General features: G+C 32.6%; 1 protein-coding gene across 1 annotated transcript in view; it reads left to right on the top strand.

Moving 5' to 3' along the window:
* The first annotated feature begins 252 nt into the window (after positions 1–252).
* The window catches only part of LOC145241387 (ras-related protein Rab-14), a 161,635-nt gene continuing 135,352 nt past the window's right edge, over positions 253–26,535 (top strand). Inside the window, exon 1 of the mRNA XM_080104306.1 lies at positions 253–433. The gene's annotated coding sequence lies outside the window, so the exon portion shown is untranslated. The remainder of the gene's footprint in view (positions 434–26,535) is intronic.

The following is a 26,535-nucleotide window of genomic DNA, read 5'->3' as shown; positions in this document are numbered from 1 at the left end:
TATCTCCCTTCCAGCACTCATTTTCTACTTCTCTCTCTCTCAATCGATTTGCTTTACCTTCTTTTTCCTTTCTCTTGTTATGCCTGCTGCCTCCAACTCCAACATTTTCCTATACCTCCCACTTTTCCCTTTCCTAACAACTTCCTCTATCACCCTCTTGAGTATTATCAACATATGACTCTCCTCCTACCACCTCTGATCATGTAACTGATACTGCAACCTATATATCCTCCTCTTTATTTAGTCTTACTTGATTTGAAACCACCCTCTCTGCAACTTCGGCAGTCGGAACTACTTTTACACGCACCTTGAACGCTCTCCTCCTACCACATCTCTGTTATCATCTCCTACCACTTCGTCAGGTCTTCGTTATACAATTCGCCATCTTTGAGTTTGACCCTGACTGAGTCTCTCGTATTTCCTTGTTTGTGAGGTATGTTCTAACAAAATATTGTTCCACCTTCGTCGCGTCGACGATCAGATGACCATTTATTCCGATATTTAAAAAACGGAACCACTTATTTTTGTTTACACTATGTGAAATTATGGTTATTAATTATTATCCTAAAAATACATTAAAAAAGTCATAATTACCTTTTTTTTTTAATCAGTATAACGCGTCATAATGATCTTTTTTTTTTTTATTCATGATTTATACCTCGATTTAATATAGCTTTAGTATTTATTTCATCACTGCTCAATACAGGAGTAGCGCTTAGTGTATAAATATACTTACGGCAAGTGAGCTACACAAATTTTATTCCACAGAGGAATTCGTCAGGCTAACTGTCACTGTTAACCTGGCGAATTCCTTAAATAAAACGTCAACGTTTCTGTGTGGCTCACTTGCCGTAAGTATATATTTATACTACTCGTATGTATCGGATGTGGATCTAGATGTCTATGTCGTGTTCCTACGTGTTTGGTATCTCGTGATGTCTAACTTGTTGGATTTTTTTTTTTCTTTTTTATGGAAAATTAAACTATTGTCTATATTATCCGTTTTATATAAACACGCTATCACTTTCCTATTTATTTTATATATGTATATTCTTATACACGCGATTGTACAACGTACCTGCAAGAAAGACTTTCTCTTTCACCCCATTCATATTATAAATGAAACCGAAAAAAAAAAAAAAATTATTGGTAGTCATGCTGAGAAGGTACCGTGCTTTTTAAAAATCATATTTTCGAGTTTTAATTCAATTTGTACTGTATCTTTTGTTCATTAAATTGTTAGATGAAAGTACATAGTTACTAAAAACGCTTTCCTCTCCGGGCCCCCATATTAAGAACGGATTTCTAAATGTTATTTCAGCACGGTACCTTCTCTATATGACTAACGTGTTTATTAAAAATTAATTTTCAAAATATCATAAAATGAAATAATCCAGTTTTTTTTAAAAAATGCGCACTATAAAAATAATTTTGATTGCGTTCAAGACATTAAAGGGGTCGAAAAAGAAGACCCAGCTGATATTAAATTATACTTGTAATGTATTTGCACCCTATTGTAATTTACGAACAAATAATAATTATTAATAAGTGACTAGTAACTACCTTAATTGTAAAACTTCATTTTAGTTACGTATTATTTATCGCATCACTCCCATCTTGCGTATTTTTTTTTATATATATATATATTTAAAAATTAGGTTCTTCCGTTTATTTAAAAATTAAACATTTAAAGCACAAATGATGCGCTTAAAATTCTTAGAATAATAATAAAATTTCTCCTTTTCTCGGAAATCAAAAATTAGAATATTAATCCAGGGATAATCTACTGAGCATATATTCTTTTACGATATGTCCTTAAAAAAAAAAAACAGCTGAAAATATTTGATATCCCGGAAGAATTTTTTTTTCCTTAGTTAAAAAAAAAATGTCCATTGTATTCGTGTATTTACTTCTATTGTTAAAATGTCGATTTATTCATGAAAGGTTCTATCATGTAACGAGATATTTTTTAGAGGAAAGTATTGCTTTAAAAAAAAATGTTTAAATCTAGATTAAATAACTTTTCGGATTTGTTTTTTTTTTTTTTTTTTGTTTTTTTTTTTTTTTTTATAGACAACGTTTGATTATTCGGACTTCTATTTTCACCTTGGTTGTTAATGTTTTCTTTACAACGTTTCGGCCGACGTAAACTCCGACCTTCTTCTGGTGCATCTTTTCGAACTTGGAAACCTAATCGAAGTTAGGGATCCTAGAATTGTCCACATTGACATATGGCTTAACGGTTATAGACGTTGGTTAAGTTTTGATGATGTTCTGGTGACAGGTTAAATACTTATCACGGGCAATAATAACTAAAATTAACACTAAATAAAAAACAAAAAATATCCAGCATCCAGGTTTCCGATTTCGACTAGAACATTCCTAATTTCGAAAGGACCTATCGGAAGAAGGTCTGAGGTTATATCGACTGAAACCTTGAATAATAACAACCTAATTTCAGGATAGTAGACCGAATAATATGTAATTGTAATATCACTTTTTTTTTTTTCTCTCGGTTTTCTGATTATTTTATTTTTAATCATTATCGATTCCTAAATCTAAAATACAGTCATCAATTATAGTTATACGATGTAAATCGACTTCTTACTGCTATATATTTTAGAATTGTTATATATATATATAATCGAATGTTAGTTTCGTATGAACCACTACTTCAGAACAAGTAGTTTTTTTTTTGTTTTGTTTTGTTTTTTTAATTTGGAAACGATATCTAATTCTGAAATAAAACTGGTTAATCTTTTAAATTAACGAGTGTTGAATATAATCGTTTTTATAATAGTGTCATCCTCTGTTCACGTTCGTGTAAGTAAAAAAAACAACAACAACAACCCTGTGGTGTCCTGCCACACCCTCGATTGGCCGATGGCAACAACAACAATAAAATTTAAAAAAAAAAAAAAAAGTAATGAAATGGACACGACACATTTTCGAAACCTCGTTTTCATCAAATTTCAATATGGACTGATTGGTTTGATCAAAATTATTAAAGGGCTTGTTAAAAAAGGTCTCTTACTCCATTTTAATTAAGGAGAATAGAAACCTTGTTACCTTTATTTTGTTCTTTAGTTCTCCCATTCCATGAGGGATATTTCTGACAAAAGGGAAAGAATTGCTGTTTTTCTGGATCGGAATTAATCCATCTCGCACTTGTCGTTGGTTAGTTTTTGATCTTGAAGTAATATTTCTATTAATATATTTTTGTTTGATTTTTAGATCAAATAGCTTCATACCTTATCTGGAGCAATGCCCCCCCCCCAAACCCTGCTATCTTTATGATTACTGTTTCTACTTCACTTCCGGTTGCTACTTCGTTTTTAATTTATTACAGTAATTTTTTGTTTGTTTATTAAACTGTTAGGTGAAAGTGCAGAATATGTAAAAGAATCCCCGTTCCTCCCCATGTTAAGTAAGTACGTCTTTTCTAAATAATAACGTTATTATTAAGGAAAAAAAATCAGAAACATTCGTAAACATGAGGGAGAGGCAACCGGAAGTGAAATGGAAACAGTAATCGTAAAGATATCCAAAAAATTTAGTTTCTTTTCCTCTTCTATCTGTGATAAAGCCATAAAAAAATCTGCACCAGCATCAATTATTTATTTTGTTCAGGGAGAGGGGGAATTATTCAGATTCTTCATGGTATTATTGTTTTTTTTTTTTTATTCACGTTTCGGCCGATGTAGCATCCCATCTTCAGATGCATCTTTTTGAATTTGGGAATCTTTTAGTCTAGCTTAAAATTACTAGAATTGCAACATGTACTTATGGCATAAGCGTTCGTTAACAATATGTTCTCGGTCTTCTGAAGGTTTAATCCTTACAACAGGCAGGAATTAAAATTGACTAATATATATATATATATATATACACGCCCCACTCCTCCCGGTGATTGCATGAAGTGTCAATTTGGAATTCTATAAAGGTTCCCAATTTTGACAAAGATTTTAAAGTTCGAAAATAGGCATTAGCGGAGGTTGCAGCGCGCACCCCGCAGGACAGAGTTAGACACCAGGGTCGTTTTTTAATGTGGGGAAAAGGAACAAAAAATAAAAATTGTCTCGGTCGTGATGGATTTCTCTTCCACTGATAGAACAAGAAATTGAAGAGCAGCATCTGAAGAACAGATACTACACTTTCATCTTGTCCCGAAGGCCAAGCCCCTCGTTGTTTAATATAGCACTCAATATCAGAACAATAACATGAATCCCAATAATGGATAAAAATCGCCATGTTCAATAATAATTTGTTAGTGTTAAAATATAACTTTTTCCCCACTTTTTTTTTTTTTTCATATGTGGCATGCCGTTTTCATTTCATCTGAATTTATTTTCATTTCATCTGAATTTATTTTTATTTTTTTAATCGACTATGTGCAAATGCAAATCTATATTAATCCATCATTCTGTTCGATTTTATGCATCATCACTTATTTTTTTTTTTTTAACCGCTGTAGGTGTCTTTATTTCTTACTACCTCCAACTCTACATTGCCCGGGAATCTTTCTACTTTCGCTTTTGTTTCTTGTTTGTTTTTGTTTATTTTTTTTTTTTAAATATAGTTTTGATATTTACATTGAATTATTAAAGTTGTCACTTATTCATTAAATTAAACCCAATTATTATGAAACTAAATAATTTCTGTAGAATTAATGGATGTAAATATTAGCTCCCAAAACTTCTACTCTTTTAATTAAATGAGTTTGTTGAGAACTTTCCATTTGACAGTTTAAATGCTTACAAATTTCGTTCATATCGCGAAGGGAACACAAAATTATTCGTGTTTTTTGTTTGTTTGTTTTTTACTATGAACAATATTAAAATGGTTTTCTTGTTTGTAGAACAAAATGTATTCTGGTGGATTTGATTTTGATTTCAGTAAAAAAAAAAAAAAATAATAATAATAATATAAAGATTGTCGGACAACGCCGGGAACGTGCAAATAACGTAAAGAAAAAAGGTCATGATACTTTTTTCGTGATCGTGCGAAATTTAAAAGTAATTTTGAAGTCTTTAAACTGTCGAATAACGTAATTTCTGTCTAGAAATAATTTTAAAGTCTAATTATCATTTTTTTTTTTTTTTTCATAACAAAAACACTATTTTCTATCAAACTATTTAAAATCAAAAATCGCATGGATAATACAATTGTTTGTAATGTTATATATTTTCTAACATTTTAAAGTTTTTCAGGGATAAAATTTAACTTTCTCATAGCAGCTTCGAATATAGTTTTAGCCTAAAAAACATTTTAGTATTCATTTTACCGCGTGACTGACTTAGTTGCTATGCAATAAATTGTTTATCTCCTTTGTAAACAAAATATTTAGACAACTTTTAATGCTAAAAAATATCTATTAGCATAAAAAAGAAAAACAACTATGATTGCTATCTATATACAGTATCTGTATCCCGGGATACTGCATTAAAAATTAGTAACAAAATACAGTACAGTATATAATACATGTGTATATAATTAAATAAAATTATAACACCGTAAGACGGGGCAAATACCGTAACCAGGGGCATTAAAACATCGTAATCTGAAAAAACGTATCCCAGAGATACCCTATCCCGGGTTTCTACTGCATTAAAGGAAAATCTAGCCGGCTTAATCATAGGAGCTACCACATGATATACGCTTACAAACTATATTCTGATTTAATGACTTCGGTCAGGTTTTGGTAAACAAATTTACTCGGTTATTTATTTGGTGATCAGACCACAGTGGTGCGCTGAGGGGTGGGGCACCCGGGTATCTGAGTGGGAGGTGGAATCCAACCATATTCATAGTCTCTCTATTTCTCATAATATTTCAAAACTTGGAAATCTTTGGGTCATCAAGGAGTTTGTCCAGGACACCTGCGCGGCGCGCTACTGTCAGGACCTAATTGGTGATTGAAGTCGTAAGAATTTTCATTAAAGGTAAAATAGTTTTACAGGAAAAAGGGACTTTGTTGAAAAAGTAAAAACCAAACCAGATGAAGTGAACTTGTTGGCCCTGTAGAACCAATCATGGCGTCACAAACAAAACACTCGCTTTCAATTTTTCATGAGTCGATACGGAAGTGGCAAGACTAAAAAAAAAAAAAAAAAACGATCATAATAATGTTCGTGTCGGTGCAGAGTCTTGTCTAATCGGATATAGAGTAACGTCAAATAACATTATGGTTTTAAAGTTATTGCTTTCCATCTAATTAGTTATTTTGACGATTACTGTTTCCACTTCATTTCCGGTTGCTTTTTCCTTTGATTTTTACGGTTAAATTGTTAGGTGAAAGTACAGAATAGGTAAAGCCCACCCCCTCTCCATGTTAAGAATGTTTTTTTCTGAATAACGTTATTTAAAATAAAAACAAAAAAAAAAAAAAACACATTCTTAACATAGAGGAGCAACCGGAAGTGAAATGGAAACCATCATCGTAAAGATAACGCTGAAAATTATAGAAAGAAAAGAATAAAACGTTAACGTAGAGGATTAGGACTGATAGATTTCATCCCTAGGTAACATTGGATAATCTTACTCATAAATTGTACGATGTCAAATTGAAAAGGGGGTACTCTTACAAATCAATCCACCCTGCAAACAAAACTAATCCATTTCTTGCATAGTCACCTGATAGTCGCCATTTTTTTTTTTTTTTAATTAAAACTTCTAACCCGAAAGATGTGGGTCTTCTTTTTTTTTTTTTTTTTTCTTACTGTATCACCTGTTGTGTCCCCCCCCCATCTTTTTTTTGTCTTCCTGCTTTCATGGAAACGGAAGAAATGAAATGAAAGAAATCTAATCAACATTGAATCATTTGTATTCTCTTTCACTTCATCTCCTGCGTGTCTGTCTGAGATGAAGATGATGTCATCATTGGCACCATCCTACACACACCAGATTGCCGAATCTTTCTCATTTGCAATTTTCGTTTCAATAAAATGAATTCCATAACATTTTAACATTATTTCACTCTTAATATTTTTAATTATAAAAATTGAAACGTGTACAATTACGCCAACCAGCAATATACTTTTGTCACGACACCTCGTACAGGTGTGTTCATGTTCTTAGTTTTTCTATAATAATCGTTTTTTTTTTGTTTTTTTTTTAGTTACTTTTACTCTAAAACCCTAAAAAAAATGTTTTTTTTAATCATCTTATCTTTTTACTTGTTCTTTTCTAGAATAGTGTCTCCCTTCGAGAAATAGTATAGTTCCTTTAGTTTATGAATAAAACTGAATCAAACATAATACTCTGTATTATTATTATTATTATTATTATTATTATTATTATTATTATTATTATTATTATTATGCACTTTAATTCTAGCCTGATATGTTCTTTTCGCCAATTTAAAGGCTTCAAAATCACTTTCAAATATAGTAGGTTACGGATGTAAACATCATGCTGGAGTTTTTTTTTTTTATTATTTTAATTAAAATTATTTTTGCAACCACTTGCAGACATGTTAAAAAAAAAAAAGTGAAACGTGCCAGTTACAATTTCTTTTTTTGTGCCCGTTAGTCTCGGATAAAAGTGTAGTATCTGTTAAATCTTGAGCTGCCATCCTCTCAGACATTTAGTGGATTTATTGTCAGAGGTGGTGCTGGTGCGATCATTCGTGAGGAAATTCCCGATTGGATTATTATGCAGGTTATTTTTTTTTTGTCCCCATCTAAAATACTCCTCTTAAGGAGGTGATTTTGCATTATGTGCAAATTTATCCGCGCGGGGAGGAAAATAAATGGGGATTCACGATTTATAGGAAGGTAAAAAACAAAAACAAAACAAAATGTTTAGTGCCTTTTCTTTCCGGATATACACGCCCCCTGCGTATGCATGAGTTAACACCAGTCTCGTATGGACCAAGTACTATTCGTGATTTTTATAATTTGTATATGAACGCACTTTTTTTTCTTTTTTCTTTACTGTTTTTGGCCAAGATCAAAGTGTAGTATCTGTTCTTCAGATACGGCACTTCTATTTCTCGTTCTCTTTCAGTGGAGGAGAAATCCTTCACGACTGAGACAATTTTTATTTTTGTACCTTTTCTCCACGTTAAAAAACGACCCTGGTGTCTAACTCTGTCCCGTGGGGAGGCATTGTAAATAGGTACTGTTAGATTTCTTATTAAAGCAAAGAGCCACTCGAGTATAAGGGTTAATGAGACTGAAATGATTGCCAGGCGAAAGATCAAAAACAAAATAAAAATTTATTATATAAAATTAAAATTAAAAAAAAAAAATAAGTGAGCATGCAGGGTCCCCCTCCACGAGTGACAAATTTACTTTCATCATGATTAATGTTTGTGCAAAATGTCAAAAAATTCAAGGAATGGTTGAGAAAAGTGTGAACAAACGATTTGGAGGCAATTTTACGCCTCTAGTGAGGGGGGGGGGTCAACCAGAGTTATTCCGGAAAATCCGTTCTGGCAAAAGTTTACTTTTACCATGACTAATGTTTGTGTAAAATTCTTAAAATCCAAGGAGTTGTTATTGAGAAAAGTACGAACAGGCGAACGTGGGTGAATTACTAGGTCCGATCCCTTTGTAGGGGGACCAACAAGGTACTTTTACAGAGTAAGGACAGTATTATTTTCTTCTAAAGAATTTTAAAATTAAATTCAATTTTTACGGTGTTTTTGTTTTAATAAATTGTTAGGTGATATACGACATAATCACGTGACACACCGGTTCCCGCTGGATCACCGAAGTTAAGCAACGTTGAACCTAATCAGTACTAAATGGGTGACCATTTGGGACTTTCAGGTGCTGTATGTGCTCTCCGCTTATCTCAGCATTGTTTCCAGTCGTCCGGGTCTTCTCCTTGATACTGAACTCAAACAGTGCCGATTCAGGAGAGGTGTGGTTGGTGATTGCACAACTCTTGCCTCACAATTACATGCACAGCTGCCTCTGTAAGGGGTATCCTTTGTCTTTCAAGACTGAACGGAAGTATGGAGGTGAAAGTGCAGGATAACTTTTTTTTTTTTTTTACAAAGGAATCGCCACTTATCAAGGCCCGGAGGCCACATGAGGATAAGGGTTAATGGCATACATTAGTCAATGTGATTATAGCATAGTAAACATAAGTAGTGTGAATTTTGTAAATTGGATTACTTAGGGGGACGGTTCATCAAGAACTTGTTTACATTGGACTTGAAGACAATCAGATTGTAGTCAGCTGGAAAGCAGGCAATCGGAAGAAAGTTCCACAGGCGAGCAGTTCTAAGAAAGAAGCTTTGTTCGTGGAAACTACATTTAGGCACAGACAAAGAGTGTTGGAAATTATTGATAGTGATTCTGTCTAGACGAGTGTTTTTTCGTGAAAGTTTGGCGAGTGGGGGGGGGGCAATAGATTGGAGCTCAGATGAACACATACAACCCCCACTACTCTCTTCATTTTAAGAATGGAATAGATTTCTGAATAATAACGTTATTATTTCAGCACAGTTCTTATTTTGCTAAGTGCCGGAAAAAAATATGAATCGAGTTCAATATGAATTTAAGTTTTGCAATCTTGTTCAAATAAGCTGGTTAAAAAAAATGCCCCTAGAAATTTTGACGATACTTACGCAGAATACGGACCATGCTGAAATAATGATGTTATTTAGAAACTAAATATTAGAAATCACATAGTTTTCGCGGTCCAACTAAGATCTAACAGCACAAAGCTGAATACTCCACCAGACTAGATGGATTCTCGTCCTAGAATAAAAGTAAGAGTCCAGAAAAAAGATAACATTTTTTTTTTTTTTTATTACATTTTCACCCCAAACAAGGCAAATTGCCACTTTGATGTAGGGGGCTACTATCAGGGACATAAGCATCAGTGTACTAGGCAGCAAGATGTCGGTTCACGTTACACTTGAACTTCTGCATGTCAGTACAGTTGGGGAAGCAGGGGCCCGGAAGGGAATTCCAAAGTCTAGCGGTTCTGGGGAAGAAGCTACTGGAGTAGAAGGCTCTCTTACATCTAGGGATCTCTACTGTAAAGGGGTGGGATTTAGCTGCTTGTCCGGTGGTCGGAGGTATTTACGTCGAGGGGGTACAAGTGCTTGCAGTTCGTCAGAGCATTCACCGTTAAAGTACTTGTAGAACAGGCAGAGGGATGCAACATTTCGTCGATGGGACAGAGGTTGACGCTTAGATGACAGTTCAGGCAGGGTCTATTTAAATGGTCAATTTGGGAGATGAAAATTATGTTCTCAACTTCTTTACTGTGTTTTAAATGTAAAGGTGAACTTACATGGACTATTCGAATATATATGTATCTCGTAAATAGATTAAGTGTTATGAAATTAACAAAGACAAAATGAGCCATGCAAATATCGGTGAAAAAAAAAAAAAGAAAAAAAAAAGTGAAGTCCCGGACAACGCCGAACAACTGCTATTAATAAACGCGTTGACTACGTTCCTTTTGCTGATTATTGTTGGTGTCGGTGCTTTTAGTAGTGTGTCACTTCTTTCAAGTCGTACTGGTGTCCTTTCAATAGAGAAAAGGAAGAACGCCTTTCTTTATTACTGTTTATATGAAAACCGATCAACAATCCATCTTAAGCAGAGAATTATAAAATTTATTACGATATTATTATTATTATTATTATTATTTATTAACGTATGGAATGTTGACACGTGATTTTATTTTAGCCTACTATAGGTACTAGAAATAAAAGCGTCGTGTCAAAGCTAGATTGGATTTCGATTTTTTTTTTCTCTCAATTTCACAACTATCTCTATCCGGTGTTGCTCGGGAATTTTTTTTGTTTTTTTACTTTCACTTTCTGTTTCATTTTATTTTTTTATTCATCATACCTTCTTACAGAATTACATATTTGGCAATTCGGAACCTTAACTTGTTCTTCTAAGGGAGGTAATTCTAGTTTACTAACACTCTCGCTCCTGAACACGGTTCAAAAGAAAGTCGCCAATCTGATAGGTCCTGAACTGTCATCTAAGCTTCAGCTTCTGTCCCATCAACGAAATGTTGCATCCCTATGCCTGTTCTCCAAGTATTTTAATGGTAGATGCCCCGACGAACTACAAGCCCTTGTATCCCCTCAACGTAAATACTCCCCGACAACCAGCAAAATCCCACCCCTACACAAGAGATCCCTAGATGTAAGAAGGCTTTCTGCTTTAATAATTTCTTCCCCCAGAACTACTAGACTTTGAAACTCCCTTCCGAGTTCCTGTTTTCCCAACTGTACTGACATGCAGAAGTTCAAGTGTAATGTGAACAGATATCTTGCTGCTCAACTCCCTACATAGTATCCCTGCAACTTATGGTCCCGATAGTAGTTCCCTACATCAAAGTAGCACTGTCTTGTTTATGGTGAAAATGGAAATAAAAAAAATTATAAGAAAAAATGATTTTTTTTTTTTTTTTTTTCGACAACTTCATTTAATGTAACAAAGTTTTATAACATGAATAAAAAAAAATATATATAAAATGCAACGATATTTTAATTTTTCTGAAAACATTCGAGTAATTGTAAGAAAAATGATTTTTAAACTACTTTTAGTAAAATGCTTTAGCTCCCTTAGGAACAACGAGTTAAATTTCTGAATTGCCATATATTTTTTTTTTTTTATAGAATTTAAAAAGTTCAATGTAATTATTACGGCATCGTTTAGGCAATTAAAAGTAATTAATTGAACCAAATTAAGTAAAATGGCAGTATTAAATTTTCTCGTTCACACGCCCTTGTTCCGAATTCGTGACCGTGGTGGACAGTCATCAATAGACTGCATTTCATGTTATAAATTTGAAATTTAAAAAAAAAAAAAAAAAAAAAAAAACTGTTTTTCCATTTAATTATTGGTGGACATGAAGAATCTTGTTTCCCCTCTCTGTTTCTTTTATTTTCGTCTTTTCAGTTTTCAGCGAATTATTATCGAATGGACACTAGTTTACCAGATTACTAAAGAAAAAAAAAATTTTTATATTTGTAGGGGTGCTCAGTTTTTAACACAACGTTCTAGTAAATCGACTATTTTAGAACAAATGACGCGAATTTATCATTTTTAAAGCAGTTTAACTTTTTTTTTTTAAAAAAAAAGATTATTTTAAAAAGCGAAATTTAAAAAAGGCTGAACTACTAAATAAAGAGGGGGCAAGATTCTTCAGGTCTCTTTTTTTTTTTTTTTTTACAGGGGTCACCACTTATCAAGGCCCAGAGGCCACTCGAGGATAAGAGTTAATGGGTATACATTAGTCATTGTGATGTTAGCATAGTAAACATTAGTGGGAATTTTATAACTTGTATTACTTAGGGGGACGGTTCAGTAAGAACTTGTTCGCGTTGAACTTGAAGACAATCAGATTGTAGGTCAGCTGGAAAGCCGGCAATCGGAAGAAAGTTCCACAGGCGAGCAGTTCTAAGAAAGAAGCCCTGTTCATGGAATCTACGTTTAGGTGTAGGGACGGATAAAGAGTGTTGGAAATTATTGATAGTGGTTCTGTCTAGACGAGTGTTTTTCATGAAAGTCTGGCGAGGGGGGACCATAGATTGAAGTTCAGATGGGCCTTTGAGGCTGTCCAAATTAAACTTAAAATGTTGTTGGATTGTTTTGTATGTAGTACAAGAGAATCGGTAAGCTGATGGCTACCACAAATTCGAAATAGGGTCGTGTGAGCGAAAAAATTCAATATCGCCAGTAAAACTTGGTAATAATTACTTATAACCTATTTGCGTTAAGAATACAATTAAGCAACCATTTTGTTTACGCTATTGACTAAACAAAGATGGTTGCTTTGTTCGGTATTGTTATTTACGCGTCTTATTGTATTAAATATTTTTTGTTGATGTAAATAGGTTACAAATTAGTAGGTAAACCAAAATAATTTGTATTACTTATTTTCCGACCATATTTCCTTTAAAATTATTTGCACTTGTTGATCCGCGCTATTTTTTTTTTTTTTTAAAGAGTATTTTCAGATTTAAAGTTTTATGATACCTGTTTTTATTAAATTGTAATGTTATAGTACAGAATAGGTACAAAACTCTCCCTCCCTGTTAAGAATGGCTTTCTAAATAAAAACGTTATTTCAGCACGGATCAATAAGTGCACTAGCACCAATTATTTATGCTGAATAGCGTGCTCTTTTTCTCTAGGAGTAAAGTGCAATATTTGTTCTGATATTACAGTTGACTTTTTTTTCTGACCACGGTGAGTAAAAGAGAAATCCTTGTATAATGAGGTAATTTAAATTTTTGTCTCCATCCGGAGTATACCCCCCACCCTTTTTGTGGAAAAAGTCCAGATTCCTGAGGGGGGAGGTCTGGATAGTTCCCACATTTAGAACCTACTATGTGTTTAACATTCCTTATGTGTGTGTATATATATATATATATATATATACACTCCCACAAGGGAGTCACCACTTATCAAGGCCCGAAGGCCACTCGAAGATAAGGGTTGATGAGTGTACGTTAGTAATCGTTAGGGGTGGAACTTAGGTCTAATTTAACCTATTTACATTGGACTTGTATCAGCTGGAAAGCAGGCCAGGGGAACAGTTCCACAGGCAGGAAGTTCTAGGAAAGAAGCTTTGTTCATGGAATCTGCGTTTGGGCACAGAGTGAGGAAAATTGTTGATAGTGATTGTAGTTAGAAGAGTGTTTTTTTTGTTGTTTTTTTTGTGAAAGTTTGGCAAGTGGGGACTATAGATTGAAGCTCAGACAACCACTTGCTATAAAAATAGCGATAGAGCAAGGACATGCTCGCAACGTATTTTATGTGGGGAAAGAAGTTGCATGGAAGAGAAAATGGCATCATTTACTAGGTTTCGAAGCTGGTTTTGAACTTTATCAAGGCAGGGTAGAGTGCTCCGAGCAACTCCTGCTCGTATGTGGCATTGTGGCAACAGTACTCCATCCTAGGGACATACTTGGCTGTTATACAGAGAATTGCATCGACAATGAGATATCTACTGGAGCAGTGGAGCGGTAGAACAATCCCACCATTTTGGCAATGGATTTGATGTGTGTTTCATTTCAATCAGGAGTGGAGGTCAGTCCCGGAAGTAAATAGAAATACGATTAAAATGGCTGACTTACGCTTACTAAGAAACATATGTACTCTGGCGGATTTTTTTCTTTAATATGAAATTTATAAATTTGCTTTCATGCTATTGGCATTTTTTATTTAAATTAAAAAAGAAATCAGTGAATAAGACCCATCGTTACTAGAAAACATACACAGTTGTCATATTTTCTTAATATAACCGTCGAAAGATATAAATGTATATTATTCACTATGATTTTCATATCCTGCTCGTTGCTTTTAAAGCCATGTTTGTTTATTTGTAAGCCTTCGTTATCTTGTACATAAAATTTAAAAGCATCAGTGGTGTCACGATGAATCCATGTCATCTTTTAAATGTGTTATTTTATTTTAAGATATTACTAATAGTATTAAGACGTTAAATAAATTCTGTTGATTAAAAGTCCCAGTGGAACTTTTTAAGTGCAGTCAGCATTGTTTCTTTAATAGTTTTTATACTTACTGGGTGAAAGAACTTAGGTTGACTTGGATTGAATGAAGTATCTTTATGGCTTGCTTATATATATATATATATATATATATATATATATATATATATATATATATATATATATATATATATAACTACTTCATTTAATCACATAAATTAATATAGGAAAGTATAATTTTATACGTAAACTAAGTATTTACTTCAACAGTGCTCAATACATAGGTAGAGCTAGGTAGTAAGTTAGAAAAATATATATGCCATGTATATTTTTCTAACTTATTACAATATATATAATATATATTATTGTTCTTTATACCTACAGACACTAGTGTTTCATGTTTTCGCAATCAAGGTGACAATTCCTACCGGTCGGGAGATTCGAACCCAGCCATGAAGCCACCTTTGACTCTATTTGCTAAGCCTTTACCTCCTGGCCATTAAACAATGGTCACGGGAATGAAGGGAATTAATAACTCATAAACGCCAAATTCGGGCATAGACAGTCTAGAGTGTTCAAACGAATGGAAGTTGTAAAGTTTTCATTAACGCTAGTTGACTGCCTTTTACTTTTTATTTCTCAGATTGTACCCATCCTTAAATATTCTTAAGCTTGATAATTATTAGTATAAATAACTATTCTTTTTATACCTCCAGACACTAGTGTTTCATGCTTTCGAAATAATCAGGGTGTAATATTTTATGTATATATTTTCAGTGTTTACTTCAAGAGTGCTCGATACATTAGTAGAGCTAGGTAGTAAGTTTTGAAAATATATATGGCAGTTAAGCTACACAGAATTTTCCGCGCTTCACCCTCGTGAGGATTAGCCCTGACGAATCCTTAATATGGGAGCGAAATGCGTAAAATTCTGTATAGCTTAATTACCATATATATTTTCAAAACTTTTTAGAAACGTACTTATCATTGGGTTGAAAAGAGTGTAAATAAAAAAGGTACTTCTACAATTTACGAGCCATGCTGAAATAATAATAGCCATTAACATGGACAGGGTGAGACTTTTATGTTGTTTTTTTTTTTTTTCATTTTTTTAACTATTCTGTAATGTACCTATTTACTATGCCTCCCCACGGGACAGAGTTAGACACCAGAGAAAAGGTACAAAAATAAAAATTGTCTCAGTCGTGAAGGATTTCTCCTCCACCGAAAGAGAACAAGAAATAGATGTGCAGCATCTGAAGAACAGATACTACACTTTGATCTTGTCCCGAAGGCCAAGAAATGTAGCATGCTACTTTAATAAACAAATTCAATTTTTAAAGTAACTTTTTACTTAAAAATCTTATCTAAAAATAGCACTGTCAGTAAACTGCACAATCGTCAAATAACGTTTATTGAAATAAATTTCGCTTAATTTATAGTTTTTAGCCCCCCCCCCCCTCCTGGTCAATTCTCGCCTGGCGTTTCTTGGGCACCAAAGAAGGAAGACTTTTGTGCACTCCTGTCCCACATTTCTTTTCTTCTTCTTTTTTTAATAATTTTATCTATAAAAGTGAGAATGTGTGCATGTGTGAGGACACTTCTCAGCCTATATACTCAACGAATCTTTGATCTACAGACTTGAAATTTGGTACATAGGGTATTCAGACATGTTGAAAACGTTTTAATTGGTTTTCATCCGGAAAAAAGGGTCGCTAAGGGGGTCAAAATTGAAAAAGTGATATTTTAGGGTCCTTGGATTTTTATCTGTTTGTCAACTGTTTCATGACTGCGCATGGGTGAATCGTTCACATTATGTTAAGAATAAGTTTGAAAATACTTTTTGCAGACTGTTAAGCTGGCCTAATAGTTATTGTACTTGTGTCATTGTCTTTAGGGTTTGGTTTCAATCTCCGCTTGAGTATTTTTTTTTTTTTTCACTTACAAGAAGTGAACTGTTTAGAAAAAACAATATTCGCATGCACATGTCTCAATTTCTTTCCGTTTTTTTTTTGTTTGCTTTCTTTTCTTTTTACTTTTTTTTTTAGGAATTTAAAAACGCCGGGTACATTTAATAATCTATAATATAAATCTCACCTGTCTGTTTAAATGTATGTTTGTTTTTATGTCTGCCTAAAACTTTCAACAGATGTGACAAACTTTCACGAAATCGGTATCATTTTGAAGCTCGACGTCTCGGACGACAAATATCGAAAAATTGGCCAAAAACATTAATTCCTTTTCCCTCAACTGGGCAATTTTCTACAAGGAGAGGTCGATTTTTTTTTAGAGTCATTCATATTGGTTGGATTGACTTTGCCTAATTTTAACGTTCCGAACTTCCGGTCGCGTCATGGAGTAGCGATAAGATAGATTTCTTTTTTTACTCTCTTTTTCACCTTCACGTCATGTGTTCGAGCCTACCTGTCTACCTTCTACCACTTTTTTTTTTTTTTTTTTTTTTTTCCTCAACACACACCTCCAAACACCTGGGAAACGCTGGGCATCCAGGCTAGTTAGTAATATATAATATACCATAATGCTACCAATAATGGTTTTGGTTTTACTGAAATAAAATAATGAAATCATATCCATGCAGCACATGTTTTTACATCATAGTTTATGCTTTTCCTTTTTTCCTAAAATCAAATTGTATTATTCGTCTAAAACAGACAAGATGTCGTTTTTGTACCAATTCTCATACCAGTTGGAAATCGCAACTAACATGTTTCAACACTCTCTTATTGGGCAATTACCTAAAAAAAATTTTATTTCTTCAATTTCTATTTCTCTCAACAATACAAAACGCCTATAACTCCCACCTCACTGTTTTTAAGACAGAAGTAGTAGAAAAAGAAATAAACAGAATTTGCTATGATGTAATATATTTAATCCCACAAAAATGTACTTGGCGAGTCTTCCTTGCCAGATTGAAGTTTTGATGAATGAGCTGAAACGAGGGCACCTGTCTGGTGTACACGATTTTCATACTATCATAAAGTATTATTACGTGTGGTGATTATATAATGCACACATAAAAATAAATAGTACTTGTAGCCGTATAAGTGGTGGTACTACTAATGATGACGTATTTGCTTGCATAGAGGATTATATGTTTTTTTTCTCTCTCTCTCTTTTTTTTATTGTGCGTGTGTTATTAAATACCTGTCTGATGGTCGAAGATATAAAAATGATGCGCACAACAGATCTGTGATCTCATACAGATGTCCACGTATTTGCCCAATCTTTTCGATTTGAAAATTTTTTTTTTTTTTTTTTTTTTTTTTTTTTTTGTAAAAAGTGATAGGATGTTTGAAAACGTTTGCATTGTTAATTTTTTTTTTTATATGTACTTGTTTATTATGCCTTTTTGGCTTAGATCAAGGTGTTGTATATATTTATTTTGTGCATCTGGGATATGTTGTACTGGTCAGTGAAAGGTGAAAGAGAAATCTTTCTAGACTGGGATAATTTTTGGTGCTCATGCAGCTATCTTTGTGCGCAATTTTTTAAGACAATATTTTCAATTTAAATTCAATTTTTACGATATATGTTTTTTAAACCCTTAGACGAAACTACATAATAGTTACAAAGCACCCTCCCCATGTTAAGAGTGGTTTTCTTAAATAACGTTATTATTTTAACGCGTTAACATGAATGCACATGCACCCAATTTTTATTTTGTCTCAGTGCAGAATGCTCTTTTATGAAGGGAGGAGATGGATTTTTCTTACGTTAAAGATAGCTTGTGCCTAACCCTGCCCTCGTGGGGAGACAAGTAAATAGGGATTTATTTATTCTTCTCTGGGGATTATTTCTTGTTTTAATCATTAATCTCATCTTTATGAGATTCTAAATATGTCATCAAATACCCCCCCATCTGCCCCCCCCCACTTATTTCAGAATTCAATTCATCCAATTTATTTTTATAAGGATTAACATTGAGTTATATTTTCAACTTAAAGCAATCTTTTCCAAAAGTATTATTACTCTGTATTTACTCGGCGTTGTCCGGGTGGAAGACTTGAATAAAAAATAATTCGTTTGTTTAATATTTTTTTTTGTTTGTTTTTTTAAATGAGAATTAAAAAAGTTTTAATTTTATTTTAAAAATTTTTGATTTTAATAAATAGTTGAATAAAAATTGAATGTGTATTTATCAGTTATGTATAAGCGAGAAATACGCATGCGCACGCACGCACACACACACACACACACACACACACACACACACACACACACAAGATCTTGATCTTATAACTTTGTTAATATAGAAAATATTTCATATTTTTTCCTTTTGCCCCTTTCCTTGTTTCAATGGAAACCCCCTTTTCTTAACGAGCCTTTTTTTTTTTTTTTATGGATTGTCAGAAGATAAGAAATTACACCCTCCCTTCATATAATCAGCTGACCCTGACTCATAAAAAAAAATAATCCTTACGCTTTTGTTATTGTTAATATCGTCTTTTTTTTTGACCTCGTATATCACACATGCACTAAAATAAACATAAGTGGTGTGTGTGTGTGTGTGTGTGTGTGTGTGTGTGTGTGTGTGTGTGTGTGTGTGTGTGTGTGTGTGTGTGTGTGTGTGTGAGAGGAATGGTCCCTACCAAACTCCTCCATCAATTTTTGGTCTACAGGCTTGAAACTATATAGGGGAATTGGACCTGCACAAATTCGATTTGGTTTTTAGCTAGTAAAGATAGTTGCTAAGAGGTTAAAACTGAAAGATTAGAACTTGATAGGCATAAGTTGACTTTGTGTTCCTCTATGCATGTGCAAATATACATTTAAGTCGGTTAATTTCTAAAGTTTTGATATGCATATGGACTTAGCTCAGATGGTAGCGAATGATGCTGGAAAGCTAAATGTTCGATTTCGATTCTAGATGATGACACCCAAACCATGCTATTTTTTTTAATTATTGTTTTTAAACTTTTGAAATCATTACTATATATTGAGTAAAATATAATAATCAAAAGAGGATTGGCTTATAATAATAAATACGAAATCAGCGTAAATTTAAATGTTATATTTGAGCATGTTTTACAATCGGGGAACGCCTGATAGTACACCCCCACATATATATATATATGCTAATTGTTTACAAAAAGTATATTGTTATTTAAGGAGTTTTATTGTCTTAATTAAACCAAATAAAAAGTATCTTAATGTCACTGAGTTTTTTTATACAGAAAAAAAAGTTTGTAAAAACAACATGCGTAACTGCTACCATATTAATACCGACTTCCATATAGATCACACTACTGTTCTCTTGCATACGAGGGGATGCATGGTAATTCACGTGTTGAAGTTAAGTTTATATACACAGAGATTGAAAGGGATAATGTTTTTGTGTTTCAAAGTAACTTTATTTTGTTAAATTACATTATCGCGGAGATCTAAAAGAATTCCATTAAAAGTAATAAAAAAAAAATATACAAGTAAATAAAATAAATTTATTTTTTAACTAGAATTCTAGTAAGTTATTTTTGGTAAACATGCACTTCAGGTGCGTAAATTATTTGACTTGCATAAAAACATAAAAGATTTTTTTGTTTTTTTTGTTTAATAAAATACATTCCTTTTTACTTTTTATAATTTTTTAAAACTCGCTAGACAACAGTAAAACATTACATGCAATGGCGGCCATAGTCTTTTTTTTTCTTTTTTTTTTTTCAAATTAGAAACAAAAACTATAGCCGACATTGCATGTAATGTTTTACTGTTGTCCAATAAAAAAAAAAATATAAAAAGTAAAAATTAAGCTTTTTATGGTTTTTATTTAAGCCTTTGGGTCTAATGTATTTTATACAAAAAACAAGACATTAACAACAATAACAAAAACGTATGCATTTGACCAAATAATTTAAGCATATGAAGTGCATATTTTACGTAGTTAAAGCAAAATAAGTTGTTTTGGATTATATTCAATTTCATTTATATATATTAATATATATTTAAATATTTATTTGATAATGTTTACCTGTTCATTTATTTTATTGTTGGTTATGTTTGAATTCATGTTTTGAAAAATTATGTAAATTATAAATCTATGACGTCAATCTGCATCTATAATTATTTAAGGTAATGTTTTAAGCTCTATTTGTAAGAAAATCCAAAAAGCTTAGTTGGTAGAACGTCAAGATTTAACGGTTTTGGTTTCAATTTTCGGTCATTGTATCTGCTTCATTCATTGCAAATTTATTCATGCACATATATGTGTCAAGGTTTCTAGATTATAAAATACTGATCAAATCTCATTTATTAAAAAGGAGAATAGAAAGTGATAACATATTACAAACATACGCTAATTTAATGTTCGTTATATGCAATGTAGAAAAAAACCCAAAAAACTTAGTGATTTCGATTTTGGTCCATATATGAAACTAAAATATACTTTCTTGGTAGGATAGGATCCAAGGGTTGTATCTGTTCTGTCTATAAAGATAGCATAATGATATTGTTGGGTTTCTGTTCGTGGCGGGCGTTCAATTCAATGGAAATATGTCACAAACTCCAATAAGGATAATGGAGAATAATCATAATAACCAGATATATTCTGACATTATATTAATCACGTTACTTAGATAAATATTTTAGTTTCAACAAAAGGACTACAATGATATCACAGGGTACACTGAACATCCACAGTATGTCCAGCAGTAATATATTACATCTGAAAGATGCTACTGCATAATTTCCACATGTCCCACTAGTTTACTATTAATGTAATATTTTCCATTTCTAAAAAGTAGTTGAGATCTCTATTTTTTTTTTTATGAGATAAATTCCATAATGTATTTATTACGTTTAAAAAAAAAAAAATGTGATTGATTAAAAGATGGGCAAATTCTAAACTCTGGAATATCCACAGGTCCTATTAAATAAATCTCAGTTTTTGATCACATGTTAAACATGTGATCAAAACATCCTGTTTGTGTCTCGTGTGGGATGACACAGGCATGTGAGAAAAAAAAAACTAGGTCTGTTACTCATTAAAAAAAAAAAAAAAAAAACCCATAAAATTGAAGACGCAAAAGAGAAAAATACCATTGTAGATTTCTCTAATTATATACACATCTGGAATTTGAATAAAAACATTAGGTTTTTTTTTTTTTTTTTTTTTTTTTTTTTTTTCATTAACCGATAATAGCATATTATCTTTTATATATTAAAGTATTTATTTATTTTATTTTAATTTTTTTGAGGTGGGGTGGGGATGTGCTTGTTATTGATTAGTACAGTAAATTTTCTGTAAATTTTTAACCTCTCCTAAACGTTTCAGCCCAGCCAGCAGAATTCAGCCTTGGTGGGTTGAACCAGCTTCCTCTGAAACTGCAAGTGTCTAGGGAATATGAAATTCACAAGCAATCCCCAGTCACATCCCTGTTAGGGGAGATGATGACATAAGGTTTTTGTAGTTCTTGCAGGGAGGTATTGATGTCCTCCTACATACAGCGCCTGGTATTGATACATGGTTACCCATCTGGTACTAACCAGACTCAACATTGCTTCTGCTCTGTTTGAGAATTTTAAAATGAACATTAATAATTTGGATTTGGAATATTGTTTTCATCTTCAATTTTATTTACAGATCTTTTATTTATTTTTTTCTACTTGGGAATCACCACTTATCAAGGCTCGAAGGCCACTCGAGGATAAGGGTTAAGGAATGTAAGGTGGTAGTAGTAGCTTTCTCTTTTGTGACGGTGAGAGATTACATTGGCTGAAACATTGTGAAAATAATATCCAAGATGAGAACAGCAGTTTAGATTAGGAAAATTAACATTTCTCTTTTCTTTCTTTTTTTTTTTTTTAATTTCTATAATTTTTTAAAATTCGAATAAAGATGTATTTTCGTTTTTGCTTTTTGGGTTTTTTTTTTCCTAGGTGTCAAAACTGAACACGAATCCTATGATAATGTTGTTCTCCTTTTGATCAAAATGAAATATACTTATCCGTGTACTGTACGGTATTGTAGCTTCAGAATATGTATAGTTATCCGGGTCTATTAATTTCTTTTTATTTCGGACTATTATTCTTATCTTTATTAGTTGTTGTTTTCATCTTTATTGGTTGTTGTTTTTCCCGACATTTCGACCAACTATTCCTCTGGTCTTCGTCAGGTGGTAACCGCGACGGATAGGAACTTAGAATCTCCTAACTGCATTCTCAGCAATCATGCCACTGCCATCCGTAGTTGTTGTCTCACCACGTTTTGGCCAAGTAAGCCTCTGGCCGGCTTTGGGTAGGATTGAAACCGCTATCTTCAGACAGTGTCCATCTGGAACCATAGAGATTCAATGTCTATCAACTGCGCCATTTGAAATTTTATACAGATTCCAAAGTTTGACAAAAACATATGCTTGAAGAAGGTTAGATGTTATATTGGCTGAAACGTGAGAATAACACTCAAGATGAGGACAGTAGTCTGAAGAATTCAAATAATACCTACAGCTTTATCATACAAAGATATGGAACATTCTTATTTTGTGCCTACCTTAAATTTGGCTATAATTTATCCTGTAGTTTATCTGGCAGTGTTCAGAATTCCATATTTTAAAAGAGGACTACTCCCTTCCCAACTAATGAGAAAAAATATCACAAAAAATCAACACTTATAAGTTTGTTTTCAGAGCACGAAATATTTTCAGCAAAAGATCCTCTAAAGGATACTTTTAGTTTTTAGCATATTATTGACCAAGGTTTTTTTTTTTTTTTTTCTTTTCAAAATGTCTTAGATTCATGCTGAACACTCTGTATTGTAAACCATTAATTGAACACAAGTTACAGTTTTACTTGGAGCTTTAGTCTTCATACCTTTTCTTGATGGTATCGGAGTATAAGTACAATAGATCCATTTGGATTGGAATTTTGTCTTGACGAATCCACATCGATATCCATTGCATCCCTGTTGACATTGGAGAATTATAAATGGCTGAAAATTTATTTCATTCATCATCATATTCAGTTTAATGCTCATTTTATGTTGGGTGGTTTTTAGAAATTGATTTTGAAACTATCTCTGGCCAGGTCTCTATTTATCCTTTCTCTCAAATTACGGTTTTTCCTGGTAATGACTGAAGAAAATGAAAGCAATCTATATATCTATAAAAGTGAACGTGTCTGTATGTGTGTGCATTTCCCTACACAATAACTTTGTCAATTTTAAGTCTAAAGACTCGAAATTTGATATTACAGGGTACTGATATTTGGGAAAATCTTTGATCGGTTTTCGGACAGAAATTTGGCTGTTAAGGGGTCAAAGTTCAACGATTTGACTTTTGAGAACTCTACCAAACTCCTCCGACATTTTTAGGTCTAAACACTTGAAATTTTAGGTATAGGTTCCTTGGACATGGATCTAACTTAATAACGTGATTTGAGCCCAAAACAAATGTTAAGGGGGCATAAGAGGGGTCAAAGTTAAAAAAAAAAAAATTGACTCAGACAATTTCTGTCTAAACATTTGAAATTTTACATAAAGGGTATTCAGAGATAGGGCAAGCTTTTTCATCGGTTTGGGTCGAAAATTTTCAGTTACCAATATATAAATGTATGTATGTATGTTTGCATGTGTGCCTAAAACTGTTGACAAAGGCGACGGATTTTACCAAGATCAGTATCGTTTTAAAGTTCGGCCTTTCATACAACAAATATCGAAAAATTAGCTAAAAACAATATCTTCACCTTCAACTAGGCACTTTTCTTCAGGAGGGGGGGTCGCTTTTTTTGCCGATATTTTTTAAAGTTATCCTCTCCTTTTGATTGTCTAGCCTTAATTTAAACATGAGTCACTTCAGGTTTGGCGGTGGTCGTAACCACAAAGACGTCAGGTTTTTTTTCCCGTTCTTTTCCTCCTTCGCGGTATGGGTTCGAGCCTGCCTTCCTACTACTACTTATTTTTAAAATTTTTTTGCTCAACATACACATCCAAACACCCGTGCAACGCCGGGCTGAAATGCTAGTTTCTTATATTTTTAAAGTTATTTGGAAGATATATATTCTTAAGTATTTTAGAGAAATTTTTAAGAAAAATAAAAAAAAAAATCTTTTTCACTGCCCAAAATATTGAGCCTGTTGCCATAGTGCTTACCATTAATCAAAGAGTACTATAAGACATTTCTAGTCGGATAATTGGAATTCAAATATTTATTGATTGCTTTATTACATCTTGTTTCAGTTGTTCATTGTTTCTCTTGTTATTACTTTAAAATAACTTTTAATCATAATCCAATCTCTGAGACATAGTAAGTTTGCATTTTATAAGTGTGATTAGCCTGAGTGTTTGGAGGTGTGTGTTGAGCAAAAAAAAAAAAAAGTAGTAGTAGGCAGGCAGGCTCGAACCCATACCGCAAAGGAGGAAAAGAACATGAAAAAAAAATGACGTCTTTGCTGTTGCACCCATTGCCAAACTAGAAGTGACAAATGTTTAAATTAAGGCTAGTCGATCGAAAAGAGGGGATGACTTTTGAAAATATCGGCAAAAAATGCGACCCCCCCCCCCTCCCTGTAGAAAAGTGCCCATTTGAGGGTAAAGGAATTAATGTTTTTAGCCAATTTTACAATATTTGTCATCTGAGGGGCCAAGCTTCAAAATGATACCGATCTTGTGTAAATCCGTCACCTCTGTGGAAAGTTTTAGGCAGACATACAAACATACCTACATACATTTAAACAGACAGGTGACATTTATATTATAGATTACCTGGAGAGTTGGAGTCAGAAAATTGTTTTAGGAGATGGGTGAAAATTGGCTAGTTTTGACAAAATGATGCAAATGAAAAATAGACAAACAAAGGAGAAAATATCTAAATTATTGTCATAATCGCAGGCATTTTTTTAAGTTATTCATTTCTACAAAGTTTTTTATATTAAAGTTATTCATTTCTACAAATTTTTTTTATATTAAAGTTATTCATTTCTACAAATTTTTTTTATATATTAAAGTTATTCATTTCTACAAATTTTTTTTATATTAAAGTTATTCATTTCTACAAATTTTTTTTATATATTAAAGTTATTCATTTCTACAAATTTTTTTTATATTAAAGTTATTCATTTCTACAAATTTTTTTTATATATTAAAGTTATTCATTTCTACAAATTTTTTTTATATATTAAAGTTATTCATTTCTACAAATTTTTTTTATATTAAAGTTATTCATTTCTACAAATTTTTTCTACCTTGTTCAATCTGTTGAAAAAGTTCTACTGTATGTTTATAAACAACTAACAGTATGCACCTGATGTTGCTTGTATAATCATGTTTACAATGTTTGCCTTTGAAAGAAGTTAATAGCCTATGGATCATAATGTAAAAATAATTAATACAAAAACCTGCTAGCTTAGTGTTTTCTAAAACAAAAAAAAAAACTTGTTGCATGTTTTTGTAAAATGGCAAATGGCTTCAATGAATTTAGACAAATTCGTCATACTTTATTTTAAATAAAAATCAAATGTTTAAATCTTTTTTAAATATGTTCTTCAATAAGATATTTATTGTATTTGTTTTTTGAAGCAACAAAAATCAATTAAAAAAAGAATTTCATTCATTTATATTCTAATATATTTCAATTATTTTGTGAATCTAACCGATAATTACCCCTAGTGACCTTAGATGGGACTTAAGGAACATTTCAATGTCTTTAGATTTCTTGAAAAATTGTACTTAAATATTTTAACATCGATTTCTCATTAACTTATACGTGCGATATGCTTGTCACTGCCAACCAAATTTTCCAGTCAAATCACTTGCACTGTAACAGCATCTGGGCTGTTTCTCTCACTTAAACAGTCATAAAGAGTCTCCAATCTAACAGGTCTCACTATCAAACAAGTTTCAACCCCTGTCCCATCACCACAATGCTGCATTCTTGTACCTGTTTTACAAATATTTTAATTGAATGTGCACTCCTAGCACTTGTGCCCCATTGGCGTACATACCCCCCAAACTAACCTGTCAAGTAGCATAATTCCACCTCTCCACTGTTGAGGTCCCTAGATGCCAGAAAGCCATTTACTCTAATAGCTTATTCCTTCAGATTGCTAGACTTTGGAATTGCTTCTCAGTACCTTGCTTCCCTTGT

This window comes from Euprymna scolopes, chromosome 20 (assembly GCF_053919585.1).
Source record: "Euprymna scolopes isolate OS-2025 chromosome 20, ASM5391958v1, whole genome shotgun sequence".
Lineage (NCBI taxonomy): Eukaryota > Metazoa > Mollusca > Cephalopoda > Sepiida > Sepiolidae > Euprymna > Euprymna scolopes.
This window is presented reverse-complemented; position numbering and strand designations above follow the sequence as displayed.